The following is a 21,537-nucleotide window of genomic DNA, read 5'->3' as shown; positions in this document are numbered from 1 at the left end:
ACATCATACTACATCTCATTGAAATACTCTTAAAAGGACCCCATTAAGAAAATGTGTTGGGTTTTCTTGTAGAACAGAGATGACAAAGTTTAGAAGAAAACGTGAAGTCAGAGAAAGCCCATGGAAGCTTTTGTCCTCTGTTTTCTGCAAGGTAAGGCCTGAAAATGCTTCCCTTATATCTGCTTTTTAGTCAGAAACCTGACGCCTGTTTGTAATAAATCTCTTCTTATCCATTCTCCATCAGTTTTGTACATCTCCCATCTTATACCTTTGTTCAGCAGATTTATCAAGAAACATTAATAAGACAGAGTAAATATTAAACACTGAAAAACACAGCTATCTAACATAGGTTCCATCTTTCGTAGCACTGTTGCAATACAAAAAGACGCTTTCATTGTAGCCTATATATAGTGAGCTAAAAGCAGGACCAGAGTCTGGCCTAAGGATATAGAGGAAAAAGACTTTAGGACTGAAGGAGAACACCATACAGAACATTAATTCTGTAAGAGAAAGAATGGGATTAACCGACAGTTGGATTATTAGTCACACCAGATACAAGTGTATCTTTCCTTCCTTCCTTTCAAAAACTGAGACACTTTTGTAAGGTGAAGCCTCATTTTATACACACCATATGTTCTAGAAGTGTAACTCAAAGAAAAATTGTTTTCAAGCTAAAAAACCAAATTCCTAAAAATTCAAGACTTTTGTAAGTATCTGGTGACCGATATGAAGTAGTTCCACCATACTGGATTCTCCTGGGTTGCTCTAAAGCTCCAAGATTATTATATTATAAAAGCCTAATGCTTTCCTAATGCTCTCGGGGCTTGTCAAGGTTTTGTGTCCTCCAACGGGGAGCAGTGCTGACTCCCCGGGACTCTCTAAATTACCCCCGCTCTCCAAGGGCAGTGTAGTCAGTGTCTTCGAGTAAAGGCAGAGCAAAGACACCTGAGGAATTCAGAAGCAACCAAGAAATCTTTACAAACAATTCTGAGTATTAATTCTCATTGGAGATGACAGTGTTCCAGAATAGTGGAATTTCTCCCAGCAGGAGGAGGTTGACCATTTCAGCTAACGAAGACTCGCTGGCGGTGAGCCCTGACCTGGGCTCTGCGCTGACAGGAGTAAGCTGTGTTCCCCAGGGAACTGCAAACACTGGCCTCAAGTCTATGGCTTGTCTTGGTACCATAGCAATGACTAGGGTTTTTTTTTTTTCTAAGAAACCTTTTTAAATGATGGCTCCTTCTGTGGTGTATACAGAAGCTGAGCACTATATCACCAAAGCAGCACTGCATGTTCATCATGAAGGAAAACCAAAACGGCAGCAATAAATGCTCCCCAGGAGCTTTGGGGAAAGAGGCAGCTATACCTTTTGCTTCTGTCTATATATGAAACTGGAGATCATGTTTGGCAGAAGGTTCGCATTGAGTCTGAACATAAGCTGTCCATGAGAGGCAGCATGGACATATGGCTTCAGCCATGCCACTGCCCGGCAGCAGCTCAGGTGCGGTTTGCATACAGCCCGTGCAGTCAGGCGCTTACCTCCTTATGAGCGGAGATCATCCTTACCCCGTGCGCAGTAATATACCAGTAATAAAACTGTTTTTTAGTAATAAAACAGTAAATACCAAATATTATTTACATTTTTGCTAATAAGGCAGTATACCAGCCAGAGAAATATTCCTAATTTATATGCAAGTCCTCTTTTCTTTATTTTTTTATCAATATCTAACAGCAGTAAAACGTGCAGCACGGGCGGACACGCCAACCGCAGCCCTGAAAACACCCGGCAGCAGCACAGCGAGGAGATTAACCGAACATGAGGCATTAGAATATTGCAAAGAGGATCAGAAGAGATTTGCGACTGAAAAGCCGCCCACCAGAATTACAGTCAGCTGAGAAGCTGGACAGACAGAAAGTGGGTAAATCTTTTAAATTTAGATCTCTCCTAGAATAAACTCAGACTTGGCGTGTGCACTGCAATACGTCACATAAGGCTTCCCTGCGACATGAGGCTGCAAACAATACCATCTTCTTTCTAATCTGGAAATTATAGCTTTGCAATAGTCAAATATTATCTGGCAAAAAAGCCAAACCACTTCGAATATGGTCACTGACATGCCAAAAACTAAGAGCCCTGAGGACAGCAACAAAGCAGTAACCGTACAAAAATTGCCACACAAGGGGAAATACTACAGAGAAATAAGAGGAATTTAAGGATCCAGCCTTCCTATAACATTCCCTTCTCCAAAATAAAAATCACTCCCAGGGTTCCCAATACAAAAGATCATAAAATAAAATATTAAATAAGAAATTGCTTCTAAGTGGACATAAAGACACACGTCACTGCACATGAAGCCATGGATCAGCAGAGCAGCGACACGCTAAGACCCTGCTCCTCCCAGTCTTGGAACATCTGTGGACATTAATGTACTTAACATGGAAAAGTAATGTGTTTCAGAGGAATGTTTTACAAACATCTGTACCTTCAGATTTTCACACCAAGGTCAACATCATTCCAAGCAACAACTAAAGAAGGTTAACAAATATGAAACAAGCGTAACGGGTTTTGTATTTGTCCTGGGTCTGGTGGGGATGGAGTTAACTTTCTCCGTAGCGGCTCGAAGGGTGCTGCAGTTCAGATTCATGGCTAGGACAGTGTTGATAACTCACCAATATTTTGGCTATTGCCAAGCAGTGCTTATACAGTGTCAAGGCTTTCTCTCTTTCCCACTCCGCACCCCCAGCGAGTAGGTTTGGAGGGACATGACCAGGAGAGCTGACCTGAGCTGGCCAAAGGGATATCCCATACCCCATGATGTTGTGCTCAGCAATACAAGCTCGGGAAAAGGAGGAGGAAGGGGGGACGTCTGTGTTTATGGTGTTTGTCTTCCCAGGTAATCGTTGGTTGTGCATGCTGAAGGCCTGCTTCCCAGGAAGCAGCTAAACATCTGCCTGCCGATAGGGAGCAGCGAATAAACTCCTCCTCCGCTTTGCTTGCACACCTAGCTTTGGCTTCACCTGGTAAACTGTCTTTATCTCCATCCACGAGTCTTTTCACCTTCCTTCTACTTTCTCCAGATCCAGCAGGAGAGGGCAGGGCGTGAGCAGCCAGGTGGGTGTTTGGCTGTTGACCGGGGTCAACCACCACGTTATTTCATCCCAGCTTCGTTCAGAGTAAATCAGCCTGCCCCTAAGAACTAATACATTCCCTGAAACACGCTCTTCGTGTGTTTTTATGGACAAGGCTAGAGATGCTTAACGGGTATGAAATGGAGAGTTTTTCCTAGTACTTGTAGTAACTCCCCAAACCACCTTTGCCTAGAAGATCAGTTTCTCAACCTGAGAAATTAAGCCGTACAGACAAACGTGTGAAAGGGTGGACTCTTGCTGCCACGAGAGCAGCTGTAATGTCTCTTGCTATTTTAAGAGCCTGGCCCACTTCTCTCAATTTTCCTTGAGGACAGGCATGCATCCCCCCTCACTTTAAGGGATATCTTTTATTTCCTTTGTCGTTCAGCTGCCTGCCCAGCACAGGCAGCCCATGGAGAGACCACCAGAGACTCACCCTGCGGTGCAGTCTGAACTGGTCAATGCACTAATGAGGCGGGCAGAAAAACTGGCTCCTTTTGAGCACAGAGCAAATGGATTTTCAAATAGGAAATGAGCCAGAAGATGCCTTAAAAAGAGGCTGGGGTAGAGGCTCCCTCAGAGGCTACGTTAGGGCAAAGACGGGGACTGAAGGATACGGACACTGAGGATACGCATCCCTCAGGGAGATTTATGGGTGACTGAATCAGAGCAATTGCTGCTGAAGACTTTCATTTCCCTAAATTGCCTTGCTGGCTGAGGTCAAACCCTATGTACTTTCTCTCATACACCAACATCATCTTTTGCAGCACAAATGTCAAATAAATTCCTTTATAAAGTCACAAAATTACTTCAACTGTCACTGAAATGAGAAGATAAATTTGAAATTAATTTTCAGAAGAGTCTAATTTACTGACAAAGAACTGTCATCATGATTACCTCACATAATAAATATTTTGATACCTACAGACATTATCCAATACCCAAATGATCTAATTATCTTATCTGAGCTACTATCCAATATTAGATATCCTTTCCACTGTATCAAGAGGTTTTCAGCTACATAATCTTAAAATCAGAAGTCATATGCACAGTGAAATTTATGACAGTACATAGATCAAACAGCAAGATGCAATAAAAATTTTTTGGAGGTCATAAATAGAAATATTATCTATAACCACATAATGGCAAAGAAGAAAATAAGAAAATGGATTTCATTCATGGTATAAATAAACCTCGATACCCCTAACTTTGCAATTTGATTTCAGGAGGAAAAATTAACTTTTAACATGGTACAAGTAATTTATCTTGGGGGGGAGAAAAACTGTCTCGAGGACATCATGAGCATCACAGAACAATTCTGTTGAAATAAACATTAGTTATAGATGGTCTGTGTAACAGTTACTCTACACTGAGAGATTCAACAGGGTGTGAGCACAAGTTTCAGGGGCCCTTTTAGGATACGGACTAGCGTTCTGCTTCCAAGTCTCAGTTTTCCCAATTTCTAGTTAATTTTATGATCACCATTCCTACCTTAAATACAGCAGTGGAAAGAATATTTTAGTTGGAAGACAGAGTTAGACAGCACAAGCTTGCTACACATTTATTTCATTAAAGCAGGGCTTTGAAGAAAAGCTCATTTTGATCACATGTAGAAAAGTTTTTATGACTGAAAAGACTCAAAATATTTGATCTGATAATATGCATGATTCTAAACAACCCATTGAAGCTTACGATCAGCTACAGCTAAAAAAAATTAAAAATTGAGCTGGTATGCCACTAGCATATGATTTGAACTAGTAAAGGGTTTGTGGAATAAGCTTTGGGACAGGATAAAGCCAGGATTAAGACCTAGGTTTTAGTGGCCAGTGTTAATTGAGATCTAGTGTTCACCTTTGACGGGTGGTGGGTACACGTGTGAGTTTGGGACTGGCAGGGGCTGCTGTGCTAAGCTAGGGCTTGAGCTAGGGGAAAGTCAGATGCTAGAGCAAAAATAAATGCCCAGAAGTACACTGCCAAAATGCACTGAGAGGTGATGCCTAAGCATTGGCCTACAAACAGGGTTTAGACTGGAAAAAAAACAAGATCTAAGGCACAATCAAGTTTATAGAGGCCTGCCAATAAACCCCCAAAGCTACAAAATTTATCACTGGAAGTTTAAGGGTGGTAGTTCCAATCTCTGTCCATTTTCCAGTAAGCTTTGGCTTACAAAAGAGCACACCTCGGTTGGTATTAACTGATGCTGTCTTTGTGCTCTGAGCAGAAATGTACATGAGAAAAATGTCATAAAGTAGTATATGAGAATTAAACCTATCCGGATCAGCCTTTGGCTGTTGTAGAGCACATCTGTCAAGAAGCATCAGACATCCTGTATCGTATCAGTTTGGGATGTAGTCCCAAGTTTCGACAAGGAAACATACACACAGACAGACACACACATATATATATAGTTTTGTACACTAATAATCTGCTATGATCCAATAGCTCATAAACCTAAGAGAGGTCTTGAACTGAGTTTCGGCATAATGTTATATGGTTAAGTTTTGATAAAGTAGTTAATATAGGAAAGGTAATATAATCTCCGAGAGACAAATGGATCACAAAAAATCCAGGAAGACTATCCTGTCCCAGGTGGTCTGCCAACAACGCTGCAGCTTAATATTGGAACTTCACTCCTACTAACTCGAATAACTTCACTCTCTTTCTGGCTCTCCTTTCTTCCCCTCGCCCCCAAGTCAGAAGTCTGCTTTTTGATGTCTGAATTAAACATTGTTCATCTTGCATAGTTCAAAGTTTGAGATCCTACTTGTATGTGGCATGGCATCTTACTAGCTGGAAAAATTTAGTCAAATACAGACTCTGTGATGAGAGGCCAACAATTAGATGCAATTCCCACAGCAAAACTTGTGTCACTTAGCTCCAAAACAAGCCTGCATTTAGTGAACTAAAGGAGTCGTTCAGTGGCTCGGCCAAGAGCTCACAAACACACATGGTCTGACAAATTCTTTTCAGCAAGCGTCAATAGTACACACAGACAGACACGCATTTCAAGCCTCAGTTCTTCTGAATCAGGGAGGATGAATCAGGATGAATAGTTTCAGCCAAACAAGAATATTTAGTATTTTTATCTATCTCATCTGTGAACAGCATCACATACTATCAGTAATTAAATAACTGCTTAACGTCTGCAACCTGTACCACTTGCCATCTCCTTACCTAGCTGCCTGTATGCCTAGACAGGTCTCATCAGGGCAGTATCTTGGAACATCATACATTTTGTTCTCACAACTATCCTCCGAGTGGAAGATTATATTTACATTTTAACAGTGGGGAAATGAGGGACAATGAGGGGGAACGGGTGGGGAAGTTTGGAAAATGTGTAGGCTTAACAGGTGAATGCAGTAAAGGGCTGCGCAGAGAGATCTGAGCTGGCTCGGAACAAGCTGGGGTATAGCACTGGGCACACGTAATTATATTGTTCCGTATGGCTCTGTGTTGCATCGACAGTAGGGATGTGTCAACTCATTTGGAGTTGGCTCCAGTGTCTTAACACAGCATTGCTTTGTGGGGTGCAGGCATGCCCAGCAACCAGGCAGGCAGATAGCTGCTTGTATCGATAGAAAGAATAAGGTCTCTATATAACAATTAGTCCTCTTACTCTTATTGGTATTGGATGGGAAACACTAAATGGATTTGTCCAAGGTCACCCAAACAACCTGGAGAACAGAACCAGAAAATTGCCGCTTCAGTTTGTCATAGTCACTCCTTAGAGTAAGATTTCATATAACGAAGAGATGAATTCATATTTGCATAAGTGACAGAATTATCAATGATTTCAGTAGAGCCAAGACCCAAGTTTTAAGACTTTGAAACTAAATAATCTTTCTTCATTGCCCAAGCTGATTCTTCAACCTTTGCCAGTCACGTTTTTCTACACCGAAAGAAAGATCCTAGGCCACTACAACTTGTTTATGGCTGTGAACAACTTGCTACCCAGTTTACTATTGGCATAACTTTAATTAACAAAGGAGTTTGTAAGATAATATGCTAGATAGAAACCTACTGTAAGTACAAATAACTTTGAATAAAGATGGATCTCTTGAATTTACTTCTGAGATTCCCTGAACGGTTACAATACAAACACTCTATTTCAAACATAAAGACAGCGACAATAAATTAATGACTTGTATTAGCGAATATAACATATTATTTCATGGATATCACATACACACTGTTATCACATCATACTGTCATGATATTTGTTTGATGTTCATACAATGACACAGTTAAGAAGAGAGTGTTTCCATCACCTTTTTATTAAGGTGAGGAAAAATGAGAAACATCTCTCGCTTGGAAGATGCTTGTTTGGGAATAATTTTGAAACACTAGCCCTCTCAGGAGAGGCAGCAAAAATATCTCTTCTATCATCTTACAAGAGTAGCCTGTGAGCCACGTTAATCATCTCGGACTGAAATTTATAACAACATATGGAAGACTTGCTTCACTATTATTAGAAGTTGCAAGTTTCATATGTGTTCTTCAACTAATTTAAGGTTCACTTCTGCTTCAAACATTATACTCCAAGTAATAAGTGCTATAACAGCTCATTTGCATTCAGGAAATTATTTTTGGAAGAAGCTCCTACTTGATGCAAAAGGGCAAAGGCCACTACTGGAATTTAAAGTCAAGAATTGACTTCTCTTAGGGCTTGATTCACACAGCCTTTGGAAGCCCATATGATCTTTTAATTCAGTTTCAAGGGATTTCGATAACACTGCCTTTGGAATGGTTTGTCTTTAGTGATATTTTGCCAGGTTTTATTAGTATTGACTCATGGCTTTGTGTATGTGCTTGTTAGAGAATGGAATTGCACACAAGATTTGGTCTCTTCAACCAGCACTGTGACTTTTTTGAATCTTTATTATGCTTCAAATTTAGTATTGTTATTTCGTCCTTTGAAAGAAGAAAGCCACTTCATGCTATAAAATCTCTGCGTTTGACTCTGTTATAGTATTATAGGCATGAATAAAGAATTTTGTCAAAAAATGTTTGCATCTCTTTGGATATTGATACAGCTTTTTTGCTCTCCCTAGCAGAAAACTAGAAGTAAGATTTTGTGCTTTTCCCTGCCCAGTGGATTTCATGGTGTTAGAAATGTTTACATAGGCACATTGATGAGCATCGCACTGCAATAGTATCCGTACCCCACCCTCATTCCCAAAATCAAGACCCCAAAGCCTCAGCGCTACAGCAGTCATGAAAAGACATTTGGGAAGATTCTCAGCCACTTCTCAAAGCCGTCACTGAGTGTTAGTCAAGTGAACAAAGTCTGTTTATTTAAGCTCTGAAACTTTTTTTTTTCTCTTTTTCTTTAAATATACTTCTGCTGCTCCTACACTCATGCATATAGCAGATGGAAAGTAAATTTATTCTAGCTTAGCTCCTGAACGCTGAGCTATGCAGCAGGCAATATCATAAGTGGTGGTGTATACACACTGGGTGTATACTACACCACTGGGTAGTAGTAAAAATAACGTTAGCTTTTTCTTTTACCTTGTAAGGAAAGGTAGATTTAAGATCTCATATAGAAAATCAAAGTCCATGTGATACAATCTCACCTTTGAGAAATTTTGGGTTCTTATTCACTGTTAAATTACATTTGAGGGATGTCACTGGTAAAAGTATTTAGGATTGTAATTATCACCCCAGTAAACTCAAGTGCAGATTTTAAAACTATTACATGATTTTTAAAAACTTAATAATACATTTTTTAGGAAAATTTAACCTGCGCACATTTCTTTTTAGATGCAAGAAACTTCCATGTCATGGAAGTAGCCAGAACCACCCAAAGCGGAACAATTTAGTGTTGCTTTTAAGAGGCGCAGTTCTCATGAGGTTTGACTATAGCTAAACTGGAAGCGCTTTGGGAAAAATACTTTCATTCTGCCTTCCAGCCAGACAGACGCGTAGAGCAAACTGTTCAGTTGGGATTACTGAATATGCAGTCAGCCAGAAGGAAGAACTGAATTACTTGCAAAGCTGACAGGGTTTTATGTTTATTATACTTTTAAAAAAAAATGTTATTATTTAAAGAGAATGCTACTGTGAATAGCTCAATTAAAAACTTCTGTTCAACATGCAGGTGTTTTTTGTAACTTCCAAATACTGGTGTGCAGAATGGGTAAATATAAGACAACTATAGTTTATCTACAGCTGTATAAACAATATATTACCTTGCTTGAAATACTGTAGACATTTGCAGAATATTGTTGATTACTCCATCTTAAGAGAAACAGCTCCTAACGGAGTACCCTAGAGAAGGGAAACAAAATGATACAGGGCTGAAACACTAATATTGAAAAAGCGGAGCTATTTACTATAGAAAAGAAAGAACATGATAAATTATCTGAAGTTATGCATGGAACAGAGGAGGCAGATAAGAAATTGCTGTTTTCTGTTTCTCATCGAAAAAGTACAATAGACCATATAATGGAAAGGAAAGGAAGGAAATTCCATAGTGATAAAAAGAGAAATCTCTTTACCTAATACATAATCAGCCCGCAGGAGATGCTACCCTTATAACGGATTCAGAACACCTAGATTTACTGTAACGCGCACCTTAAAGTTTGGAAAGGATTTTTGATCTCATGCTTTGACGCTGAAGCCAATCCTTGGCAGAGCTCAAGGTGGAGAGCTGTGAGGTGGCAGATTATTTTGCAGGCTTACAGAGATTTCTTGAGGATTATACAATTTCCTAGTGCCCATCATTTTGGTAAAGGAATTTTACAGTGGACTTGAAGGACCTGATTATATGTTAAATACATGCATGTCATCTCTGATTTCACAGCCTCAACCAAAATTGGTGGATTATTAATTAAACAGCAGAAAACAGAAAAGCACATATTTCATAGAACATGCAGCTTAATGACAATTTCACTGGAAAACAAAAGAAATCGGTGAAAACCAGAGGAGAGAATGGAAAGACAAGAAGGTGAACAGGGATTCAAGAAGCACAGTTTGCATTCCCTGTAGCCATGTTTCCCTTTACACCTCTGGGTATAAGATGTGGGTATAGCCGTGTGAATGTGATGAAAAAGATGCTCATAAATATTAAGGAACTAGCTATTATTAAGCACATGTAAATAGATTAAGCACAAAGAAATACAAATTAACTGAATGTTAATGCTTAGGATGCTGAATGGCTGAATTAGATCCAAGAATATAGCCCTAAGAGTCAACGATGAGATATTTAAAAGATATTTGCATTATATCTTTACAAAAGCAGAGAAAGCTTACCAGGCTTGTTTGAATTGGAATGAAAATAACCTGAATTCTTGGGTCCTGACTGATTTTGTCATACGGATGCAAAACCTGCTCTGGAGGTGTGTGACTCCTCTGACACTCACAAGAATTGTCCTGAGCCCCATTAGCTTTCTTATTGATTACTACTCATTAACCAGATTTGTGTTTTATTGTGGTTCTCTATTGAAGCACCTGCTCTTCCTCTGGTCATTTGTAGAACGCCAAAAATGGTTTTCCAGAAAAACCCCAAACCAAACCCCCACTATTTTATAATGGCTGCTGCTGCTATGGAAATTTGTGAACAAAGTATCTGGATGCAAACTGTGACGGATATTTCAACTTTGCTGTGGGAGGCAAATGAACCAGTGTAGATAAGATAAACCAATTCAGTTCTTCAGCCGTGTCTCAAAACCAACCTTCACACCAGCTGAAACGAGGCAGCATCAGTGCATTTGGGCAAGCTCCTCACCTTTCCTCTGCCTTTGGTACCTGCTTTGTACTTCTGGGGAAGAAAAAAGGTGAGGAAAGTTGCTCACAAGGCAAAGCTCGGATATGTACCTTGTCCCAAGGGGAAATCTGGCCTCCCCGCAAACTAAAGCTTAAATAACACACTTCAAGCTCAGTCCATGGCTGGAAGATTGAGAAATATTTGGTTACCATTACTACAATCTATGGCTGGGAGAAGAGGAACTGCCGTTCCCATGCTTAGTATCTATTCTTTTGGAAACCAGGGAGCTGCAAACTGCCTGTCAGTCTCTCCTCACCCTCCACAAATTCCTGTGATTAGGAATGCTTGTGTTGTGTGTTCTTGTGTTGTCTACTTTTATATTGAATGAAAAACTCCACAGAGACCACGCTGTGAGAAAGCTGAAGTGAAAAAACACCCCCGTACCATCAGTGGATTTTTCTTTTTCTGTATGGAAACAGGAAAAGTTTGGCCAGACCACTATGACCCTAAAGCAGGCGTTCCTTCTTGCGTCAGGAGATCCTTCAGCACGTTTCTAGTAAGCGTGCTATTGCCCTTCATTCCAGCACAAGCATCCATCCAGTCACGCTTTGGTCCCAGGGACCAATGCCTTGACGTTACCTTCCTAACAGAGAAGGTATATGGGAAGGTTCACTGTGATTTATATACTGTGCATGGCAAACACGCTCCTTTGAGAAGAAAGAGGTTCATAAAGCATGATGGACGTCTTGCAGGAACTGCATGTTAATACCGGTTCTCAAAGAGCAACTCTACCCCAATGACTGGCTCTAGCGCATCAGCTTAGAAAGATGGCTACTTTTCAGGAAGCAATACCCTCTCTGTAAATGTTGCAAAGATTCAGAGCATTTTAGGACTCTTATCCTATATAATCTAACTGAAAAGGACACACATCATACCTAGCTGTATGGAGAAATTGCTGACAATGGTGACTTTTGCTATCTACAAACCGCGGATGACACCGCTATACTGAAAAACACTTTTTGATTAGATTCTCTCTAGAAAATAAAAATTAAATTCTGTGTTATGCAGTGGTGGTTGCTGGTATTCTAAAGAGCTCCTATGAGTTTGTACTTGCTGCATTGTCCTGTTTCAGTCCGGGCTAACACAGCTTGAGGCCATTCAAAGAGCTTCTTGAAACGCAGCGCATCATAACGCAAAAATAACATCCTTTCCATTCTAATATGCTTGTTTGTATGTTCAATATTACTCACAGTAGAGGCTACAAAACTGGCTATCAGCTTTCCTCTTTTTATTACATTTTAGTAGTGCCGAATGGCTGAAAGAGAAAACTAAATTTAACCCTATATAGTAATGCTCAGATAATGAGCTGTTAATTTGATTTATGATTAATAGATTAGATTATTAATTTATATTGATATCAGCTGATACCAAATCTTAGCCCAAAGTGCAAGAAGATGTGCCTGTCACTAAATAATTAGCATTCCTAAGTACAACATTCTTCCTACATGAACAACAAATATACATTTCATACAATTCCAAATACATGCTGAAATAAGTAATTCCTTCTTATTATTTTGATAGACCTTCTTTCTTATAAGAAATGTATGCCATTCATCATGTAGCACAATTCTGGAAAGTATTTAGTGACATTATGGTCCTCCTAGCTAATGCCTGATTGATTGACTGACGTAAGGGAAGGGCTATACAGAAAGGCAATCTCTTTTACTCAGCCAACCAGTGTAGTAAGTAACAATGAGCAAGCTTTTGAGCAGAGAACCTGCTCTTCTGGTTGAATGTCTAATTAAAACCTGTTTTTATATATATATGTACACACACAACCCCTATAACTACATATATACAAACATAGTATTTTTAACACAGTTTAGAATCTAGTGAAGCAATTTCTCTCTACCAAGTTATTACCGGGATATTAAAATTTACCACACTGCTTTCTCAGAGTTATTGATATAAATCATTAGATACATTAATCAAACTTTAGAATTAGCAAAGCAGCCAACTGCAAAATTCAATAGTTATTAATTCATTTTCCTTTGTTCTAGAGGCTTTGGACAAAATGACAAAATGCTTAATGTTGAGCTACTTTCATAATTTGTAGAAAGTATAACAAAGTAATTTGATATAGTCAATTTTATTTCCATTTTGCATTGCATTCCTAATTGTACCATCCATCTCTTTTAATCAATATGCGCTAGAAAGCCTTAAAGGTTTGGTCAAACTATCATATTTTTAATTGATCATAAGCTTGGTTTTTGTATGCAGCAAGACACTTTTTTCCTTACTTGTTAAAACTTCAGAAACAGTCATGAACTACTGCTTGAAGTTCCTCAGATTTGCGTACTCAAAATGTCCTGGTACAAAGTTCACTTGACATGAAACAAGCTTTGTGTAGTTATCACAAAGTCCGTAGCATACAAATAACTCTGTATCTATTAATCTGGGTATCCTAGGAATATTTTTTTCTATTAACTCTTCCAGATCTACTCACTAAAAGCCATTCTCTAGCCTTCATTAATAGGAGTACGCCTATTCCAGCTAGCATTATGCTAGTTCGCCTTAAAACTAAACTCTGAAGCAACATCCACTGTAATATTTCAGATCTATTATATGGATTATGTTTTGCAAGCATCCTTTCAATTATTTGCATAGTCAATAAAGAATATGAAGTCTACATCATTTCCATGAGTGTAGGGCATATATCCATTAATACAGTGATAGTCAGACTCTTTGCTACAAGACTATGAAGAGTTAATTCCTAAGTGGGTTTATATGTCTGCAGAATGATAGAGGGGGTTTCAAAGTCTGTTGCTGAAGGTAAAAAAACCCCAAACAGTCAATTCCTTTGTGGTTTATCCTTGTTTCTCATCAACCAGTTGGCTGATGCTGCCAATTAACAGGCTGATGGGAGAGAAAAGCTTGTGAGTCCCAAGAAAAAACAAAACAAAACAAAACAAAACAAAACAAAAGCAAACTTGTAAATTTTTAAAGCATCAGCCTTTAAATTGTCAGGAATTGGAAGTGTGTGCTAAAGGAGCCAGAGACAATTCCCAAGAGCAAAGGGCAGTAAAGCTAATGCTTTAGCCAGTATAGGCAGCTTTCCTTCAGCTGATGCTCTTACGTGATGCTTCATAATGGAGCTCATAAATGTGACACATCTTTACTACATCGACAGGGAGCAAACAACAAATAAGGAAAGATATTAAAAAAGGAGAGGGAGTAAAAGCTGTGTTTCTTCTTCCCTTGGATGCCCCAACACCTTGGAACAGTCGCACTAGTTATGTGAAAATCCTCCAAAGGTACCTCATTTATTACAAAACTTATCATTTATGTTCTTCTTCTCCAAATGAGAATCAAAATCATCAAGAAGTTTTACTCAGTCTCTGATCTGCTCTTTGTCTTCTAAAACCCTAAAGCAGCTTATATGATTTCCTGTCTCTGCATTATTTTGTACAGGGTTTTTCACAGATACCACCTGATTCTTTGGCATCTTACTTTAATAGAAGCAGCTTCATCAGAAGCTACAGCCTTTTGTGCCTGCTTTTTGCCATTATACACTTCTGTTATTAAATGACTTTGAAAGCTTTAATATGTTATATTTCATCATGAAAAATTAGATGTTTCTTTTTTTTTTTTCTATGGGGTTTTTGAAAATTTAGATTACCAGCATTTTTAACACCAGGGTTAAATCAAGTAACCTAGCTTTAAGTTGTCAATTAAACAGCTCCTTTACTGACGAATACGCCAGATTCAAAGGCCTTCTTGGATGACTGCGGATCTGAATGTTGTTCTTTGATTTCTTTGAGAACATTACCACTGCTTTTCATTCAATCATAGGGGCTCTTGCCTCAAATTATCCTGTCTAAAACTGACCATAGATCAGCATGTGGCAGAAAGGAAAGGAGAAGCTGTACCATAATTTCATCTTATTCTTTCTGCTTGCTTGGAGCAATGACAGGAGATCAACTCAAGTGCGCACTTTTGGGCAAGAATTGTGATCCATGCATTCCTAAATGAGCTTTGTAAGCGGGAAAAATCATTGCCCCCTCTGTCAGTCCTGTGTTGCTATGAGGTATAAACTAGCATCTTGTAAAGGAAAAAGTTGATATCACTGCTCTTTACTGTGTTTTCATTACCAAACATTTTTGAAAGAAGTTTCATGGGCAAAATCATGTTGTTACGTTTCTCATTGCCTCCCTTTCTCCTGGTATGTATTTTAAACAATCCGCCGCTCTCAGTCTGAAAGATAATCTTCCTTTTTGTTTCAGGTTTAAAGTAGATTCCTAAAAAATGTCTAAATAATTTAGTGCAACTAAAAATTCTTACGCTTATACGGAGTAGACAATATTTACAGTATTTACAAGAAATGTCTTACAACTTTGGGAGCTGTTTTGACTTTTGAAATATTTGTGTTTATAACACTTAAACATGGATCTAAACACTATATATAAAAACCTAAAGATTAACACCTTTGCAGTGCAAGCAGAAATCAATGCATAGTGTTAGTACAGTTGGCTAATCCCGGTAGATATGGCAGCAACCAGGAGAGGACACTGCTGTACATTTTGAATATCTGTTTCTTTGTGAGATTATTACACTATATTATTATCAGAAGTATTACAGTGTGACTGATTATGTCCCACCTTAAAAGGAGTTCAGCAAATATGTTGCCACTGCAGATGCACACTGCTGGAACGATGTGCCAGGCTTGCAATCCCAGAAAACTGGTTTTATTTTAACCATTAGAATTCAATGTATTTATGAATTCACTGTCCCAAATGCTAAGAGTTTTAGAAGACTTTACTTCAAAGCCAGCTCCTCGCTTACAAAAATCAGAAGAGGAAAACCAAGCTATTCTTATGCCCATGTATATATGGGCATATATATTGCCCAGCAATATAATGATATTGCTGTGATTTTACTTATCGCTTGTAGACAAGCGGGTACCAGGTGTTACAGGTTGTTCCCATTCAGCCTGTATCTATATTCAGTAGAGGCAAAACCACGGAGTGGGGCCAGAGCAAAGGAGGCACACAGGCCATAGGGAGGGCAGGAAAGGGACAGTTTGAGATGAGGAGCCAAATCTATCCCACATATAGCTATCTTCTGATCAAAAAAGTTAATTAATTCAGTCTATTATGGCACTGGGCAAGATTAAGCAGAGTCAAATTCACTGCATTTTGCAAAACTGCATTTTTCTGGTTTTGTCAAGAATATCTGTTAGCTTTTAACCCATCACGTATTTGAAAAAAAAAAAAAAAAAGGTGGTGGTGGTGGGCGGAAATAAGGAGGAAAAAGAAAAAGACTCTTCTGAGCTGTGGCCCTCATTTCCCAGCGGATGCCGTTCCCGAAGAACCCAGCAGAGGACAGGCCACTTATACCAAATCACTGACCTCCGGGTCCGAAATTCCCTTTCAAAGAGTTGTGCCTTAGAGAAAATACAAGCATTCTTGTAGCTAGTAATACCAAGACGAAGTATTTTGGTATTTCAAGCACTTTGTTCAAATGCAGAAGTGAAACCTCTCCAAGTACGGTAACAGCTCCTTAGAGGAATTCAAGGTTTCCCATTAGCAATGCAGCGGCCGATGCAGCTATTTTAAAAGACATTGAAGATGAATGTCAGGATGAATGTCAGGAATTCTGGGTAAAAGTATAAAAGCTACAACTCTAAAGAAAAGATAGCATCCTGTAACAAGGGTAGATCCCTTAGAATTAAACAGGTATTTAACAGGGCTTTTTTATAAGATTTATTATAAGATATATAGACACCATAGCGAAGGCTGCAGAATAAAATCCTGAATACAAAAGAACTCAGAAAAACTGGCAGCTTTCATTATAATTGCGTCCTTCCTTAAATGTTTTTTAATGAGCCTAATGGGAATATATTTCCCTGTCTGTTTCTAAAGTTCGTTTCCATTAGTGTATCTGGTTGGTTCTGGAGCAACATGTACTGGAATACGTAGGAGAGAAAAAAGCGACGGGGCATTTTTGGCCCATTCCGCACATACAGTTATGCACGGCAACACAAAAGCTGCAGGCGGGAAGGAGATGGCCAGAAGGGCAAGAGTAAGCCAGAAGCTGAAGGGGACCCCGTACGACTTCCCTGAAGCCTACATTCAGCAGCATCTCTTGGGCAAGCTGAGAGGTGCATCACGGGCCGAAACGGCCACAGCACCCGTTTGCTACCAGTTTTACCTGTTTCCCCCATTTTATCCATTGCACGTTACATACCATGGCTTGTGAGAAACTCCTTAGCAGGTAGGACTCACTACTGTCTCCCGTAGCTCCTGAGCCGAGGAAATCATCCACCAGACAGAATGACGTTTTGTCCTGGCACTCAGACTGCGGACAGAGACCCTCCTTGGGGGAGACCACTCAAAATCCCAAATCCCTGAACTTCGTGGTTTTCCTGGGAGAAGAACCTGACAGCAGGGGTTGAGAAGGAGTTGCAGCATACCCCACCCAGATGCCAGTGTACCAGGGCATCCGTACCTTGCACCGTGCGTGCTCTTCTCCTGTGTGAAATGTGCTCTCTGATACCTGGAACTCAAAACTGGTGAAAACAAGAACAACTTATTTCTTTTCTGGTAAGTTGAAGGAATTAAATGTCCATACCATCAAAATAAAGAAATAAAGTTGACTTCCAGTAGCTGATACAGCACAATGTTTGGAAGGTTATATATGACTACTTTTGTAGGAAAAAAAAAAAAAAGGTATAGCAGAGGACAAAATGTTTTGGGGCATTTGTTACAGAGCAAGAATTCATACTAGTTACAGCTTTCATATTTTAGTTCATGGTAATAAGTTTCATTTTAAAAGTGGTTACTTCTGCCTTGCAGTAGCTGCAGCTTTAGTTTACATAATGTGATTGGGATGATGTTTTCATAGGCTTTTTGTTATTGCAGGATTTCTTTCTAGGTGTTTTATAGACATGACCTTATATCTGCTTTGAGGTTCAAAGTAATGCATTTATCTTGCAATTCAGGTGGCTAAGAGCAAGCACGTGGTCAGTTAAGACAGCTGGGCTCATAGTTAAGCATTTAAAACACCCTAAGTCCATTGTATTTAACTATATGTCTGAATTTTTCTATTCAAATTTAACTGTTCCAACCAAAATTACTTCACAAACATTATTCCCAGCTTATTGCAGCTAAGTGAGAGATGAATCTGGTCCAAAAATACTTAAAATGGAATTTTCTATCCGTTTCAATATGCTATTCTAGAAATTAGGCTTTGTGCTGCCAAAAGTGAGAGAAAAGGTGACTCAAAGAGTATCTTCCTCAGTGGCTCAGGAGGAATGTTTTATCCTCCTTATAAGACAAACTAGGGAGAGAAGCCAGCTGGTTCAGAGGTAGGACTTGACATCTATGTAAACAGCAATCACAGATTTACAGTGCATTTCACACCACCTGATTTTTTCTTCAAGTTCTACCTTCCGAGGTGAATCAGTTATGGGAACTATCTCATTTAACTTAACAGAAAAATGAAGAGTGAATTTCTGGTCCTGCAGGCTGTAAGGAAGTGTTTGGAAATCTAGCCTACAACAGGATGAAGTCGTCCGATTTCTGGCAGGGTTATAACCCATGTCACTCTCCTTCCCTGCCATGAGAGCAGCTCCTTCATACCCCTGCAACTCTCCCTTTTCTCAGAAACGTCCTGGTTCCCTTCCATGTCCACTTGGTCCACCTCCAAAACAAGCTCAAATCCCATCCTGCTCCCTATCTATTTTTAGTGGGTTGCTGGCCTGGCAAGGGATGACACACTGTAGATGGTCCAGAGCTATCAGCATGCTGACTAACGGCGGAGAAGCACAAGCTGATTGGCTAATTAAAGCCTGCCAAAAAGGATGGGTAATGGTTGGGCTCCACTTGCCTTCTCCTCAGGGAGGGCATTAGTAATCTCCTTTACCTCTACGCAGTCACTGTTTTTCCATAAAACTCGCAGTAACACAGCGTCTTTGAAACCTCTATATTCATCAGATTTGTTGGGGGTAGTTTTGGGGGGGGTTTCCTTCTTTTTTTTAGGTTTTCCAACGAGTACAAAAGCTCCTGGTGGAAGGGGGAAAGGAGAGGAGAAGCTGACAGGTAGACAGATGTGTGCCTTTTTCCTTCAGAAAGGAACACATTCTTACATTGCTTGACTTTGGGGGCCTGAGCCATGATCTTTGAATAGTTAGGATTGGGAATACTATTCACTGTTGGCAGGCAGGGCGGGTAGAATGACACAAATCCCAAAGATAGTATTAAAATACCATAAAGTTCAGTAAGATGTGCATTTCATTTTTAACCCTTCTTTGGTTTTACTGGTGGTAATGTGTTGGGGCTTTGGGGGTTTTTTTTAATTATTTTTTGCCAAATAAATTTTTGGAACAACTTTTACCTGGTCACTTTATCACTTACTTTTCTCACCTCTGTCACCTACTTCTGTAGTCATCACTTTCCAAAACCACTACAATGAAAATCAGAAAGAAAAACAATTTGCATATTGTATTATTATTAAAGAAATTAGATACTTCAATAGCTCCTGATCAAGTGCAACTGTTTAAGCTCTCTTCCAAATTCTTGCAGTCTCATAGAAAAGAAACAGATGGCAACAACAAAAGATGAAGAGAAAGGTATTCTACTAACAGCCTAGAGTTTTTCAGAGTAGTGGATATAAAATGCATTTTACGAGGGAAATATTGGAAAAATATTGCTCTTGGTTATGCAGCTGCTGGTGAATTCTGGGGCAGTTTTGTCCTCCTTGGTCGGTAGTCCCTATGCCACCACTCTAGCTGCTATTGCTGCCTCCTACTTCCAAATAGCGAGCAGAGGCATGGTGCTGAGTGGGATCTGTTTGCCACCACGTGTCACCTTGGTGGCTGAGATCAAGCTCAGCTCTTGCTCAGAGCTCGCTGGGGTTTCAGGCACACAAGAGAGGACTTTGGTCCTGCAGTCATAAAGAAATGCTAAAGGGGCCCTTTTTTGCAGATCAATGGAATCGTTGTAGAAGACTGGAAAAAATAAACTGAAGATCTGCATGCTCATGGCAAGCCACAGTCAGAGTGGGAAGACCTTGAAGGAGAAGGAGCAGGCCAGGTACCAGTGTGGCTGCTGAGCACCGGGCAAGCTGCTGCAGAGTGCATTCAAAGAGGAGTCACGGTGCTGGAGGCATCGCTTTGCTGAGCATTCTCTTGTCCCCTCTTCAACACAAGTGGCTTACAGCCACGATCTGCCGGAGCATTTAATTACTCTGATATTAATGACTGCATCGTTATTTCCACCTGTTTATCGATGGATCATTGTTCTCTTTAAAACTGTTTCTGGTGTGAAACCTGGTACCTGTCAAGGTTTCCACTTGGGGGTAGATTCCTTTTTATACCCAACTGGTTACATCATTCCGGTTTAAAATAAAAAAATAATAAAAAATAGTTTTATTATGATGTTCTTTGTCATAATAATAAACAAACAAACAAACCAACCCCAGCCTAACCCCCCCAAAATTCACCAACAGGGTCAGTGCTTTTCAAAAAGATTCTTACTGTGAATCATCCTATGCGTCTTCCATAAAAATGCATTTCCAGCACTTGAAATGCACTAACAGTCTGTTTAAAATATGTTATAGGCATGGCAGGCAGTCTCCACTGCAAACTCAGATCTATCCTGACTTCTAGTTCCAGTGAACCACAAGACCATTTATGTTACCACATGTTGAGAGTAGCTGCACTGGTATCTTGTGTAAAAAGCAAATGCTCAGGAGCTAAGAAGTCAAGCTGCTTGCCTGAAACATGGATTTTGGCTGAAATCAGAATATCAGGGTCTGACCCTAAAGCCATAGGCCTGGAATGTGTGAGCGTGATACATCTATCACTTGCATCAACTTTACACCAGGGTAGGACAATCAATTTCAATTGAATACTCATGATTTACGTCACTGGTCATGAGCTGAATATTAGGCTCAGTTCTGTGCTATGCAGTGAATTTGCATGCCCTGGAGAGGTGATACAAAATAATATGAATGACCAGGCAGAAAAAAAGCTCTTTGCAAGTTCTGTCCCACATCTTTCTATATACCGACATTTTTCCTACATGAACATATGCAAAAAAACCCCGTTTGCCACATTTTTAGGTGTACTCAGAATGGAAAAAGAAGAGAAACTCAGTGAGAAACTGACAATTCAGTCCTAACTTAGGTAGGCAAACTTTGGCATATTGCATGAAATTCCAGGATTTCTGTTTGCTCTAATATACAGATTCCAAATATAAAAATATACACAACATATACAAATTCCAGGATTTCTGCTTGCTGTAATATACAGCCTATGCTGAACAGTAACCCCCCAGCCCCCACACTTCCCCAGCTAAGCGTGAATTCCATAGTTCTGGCTAACAGCACATCAAATGTGAACTACATTGCTGTAAGATTTTTATAAGCCATAGCCTGTAAGTATAAAATCACATCTAGATGTATCTCTCTTATGCAGAAAGCCTATTAAAACTGTAATGTATATAGAGAACTTACAAATATTTGATCAGAAAGCGAAAGAAAGCACAGAAAGGTATCACTTAAATTGGCATAATACAGAGACATTTTGAACAGAAATAAAAGATGACATAGAAAAAGAAGATATACTCACAGTAGAGATTTAAATGTTTTAATACTTTCACTACTAATGGAAAAAGCAAGCTTTATTATTTCTGTATAAT

The sequence above is a fragment of the Gymnogyps californianus genome, chromosome 7, assembly GCF_018139145.2.
Source record: "Gymnogyps californianus isolate 813 chromosome 7, ASM1813914v2, whole genome shotgun sequence".
Classification (NCBI taxonomy): Eukaryota; Metazoa; Chordata; class Aves; order Accipitriformes; family Cathartidae; genus Gymnogyps; species Gymnogyps californianus.
Note: the sequence above shows the minus strand (reverse complement) of the source record.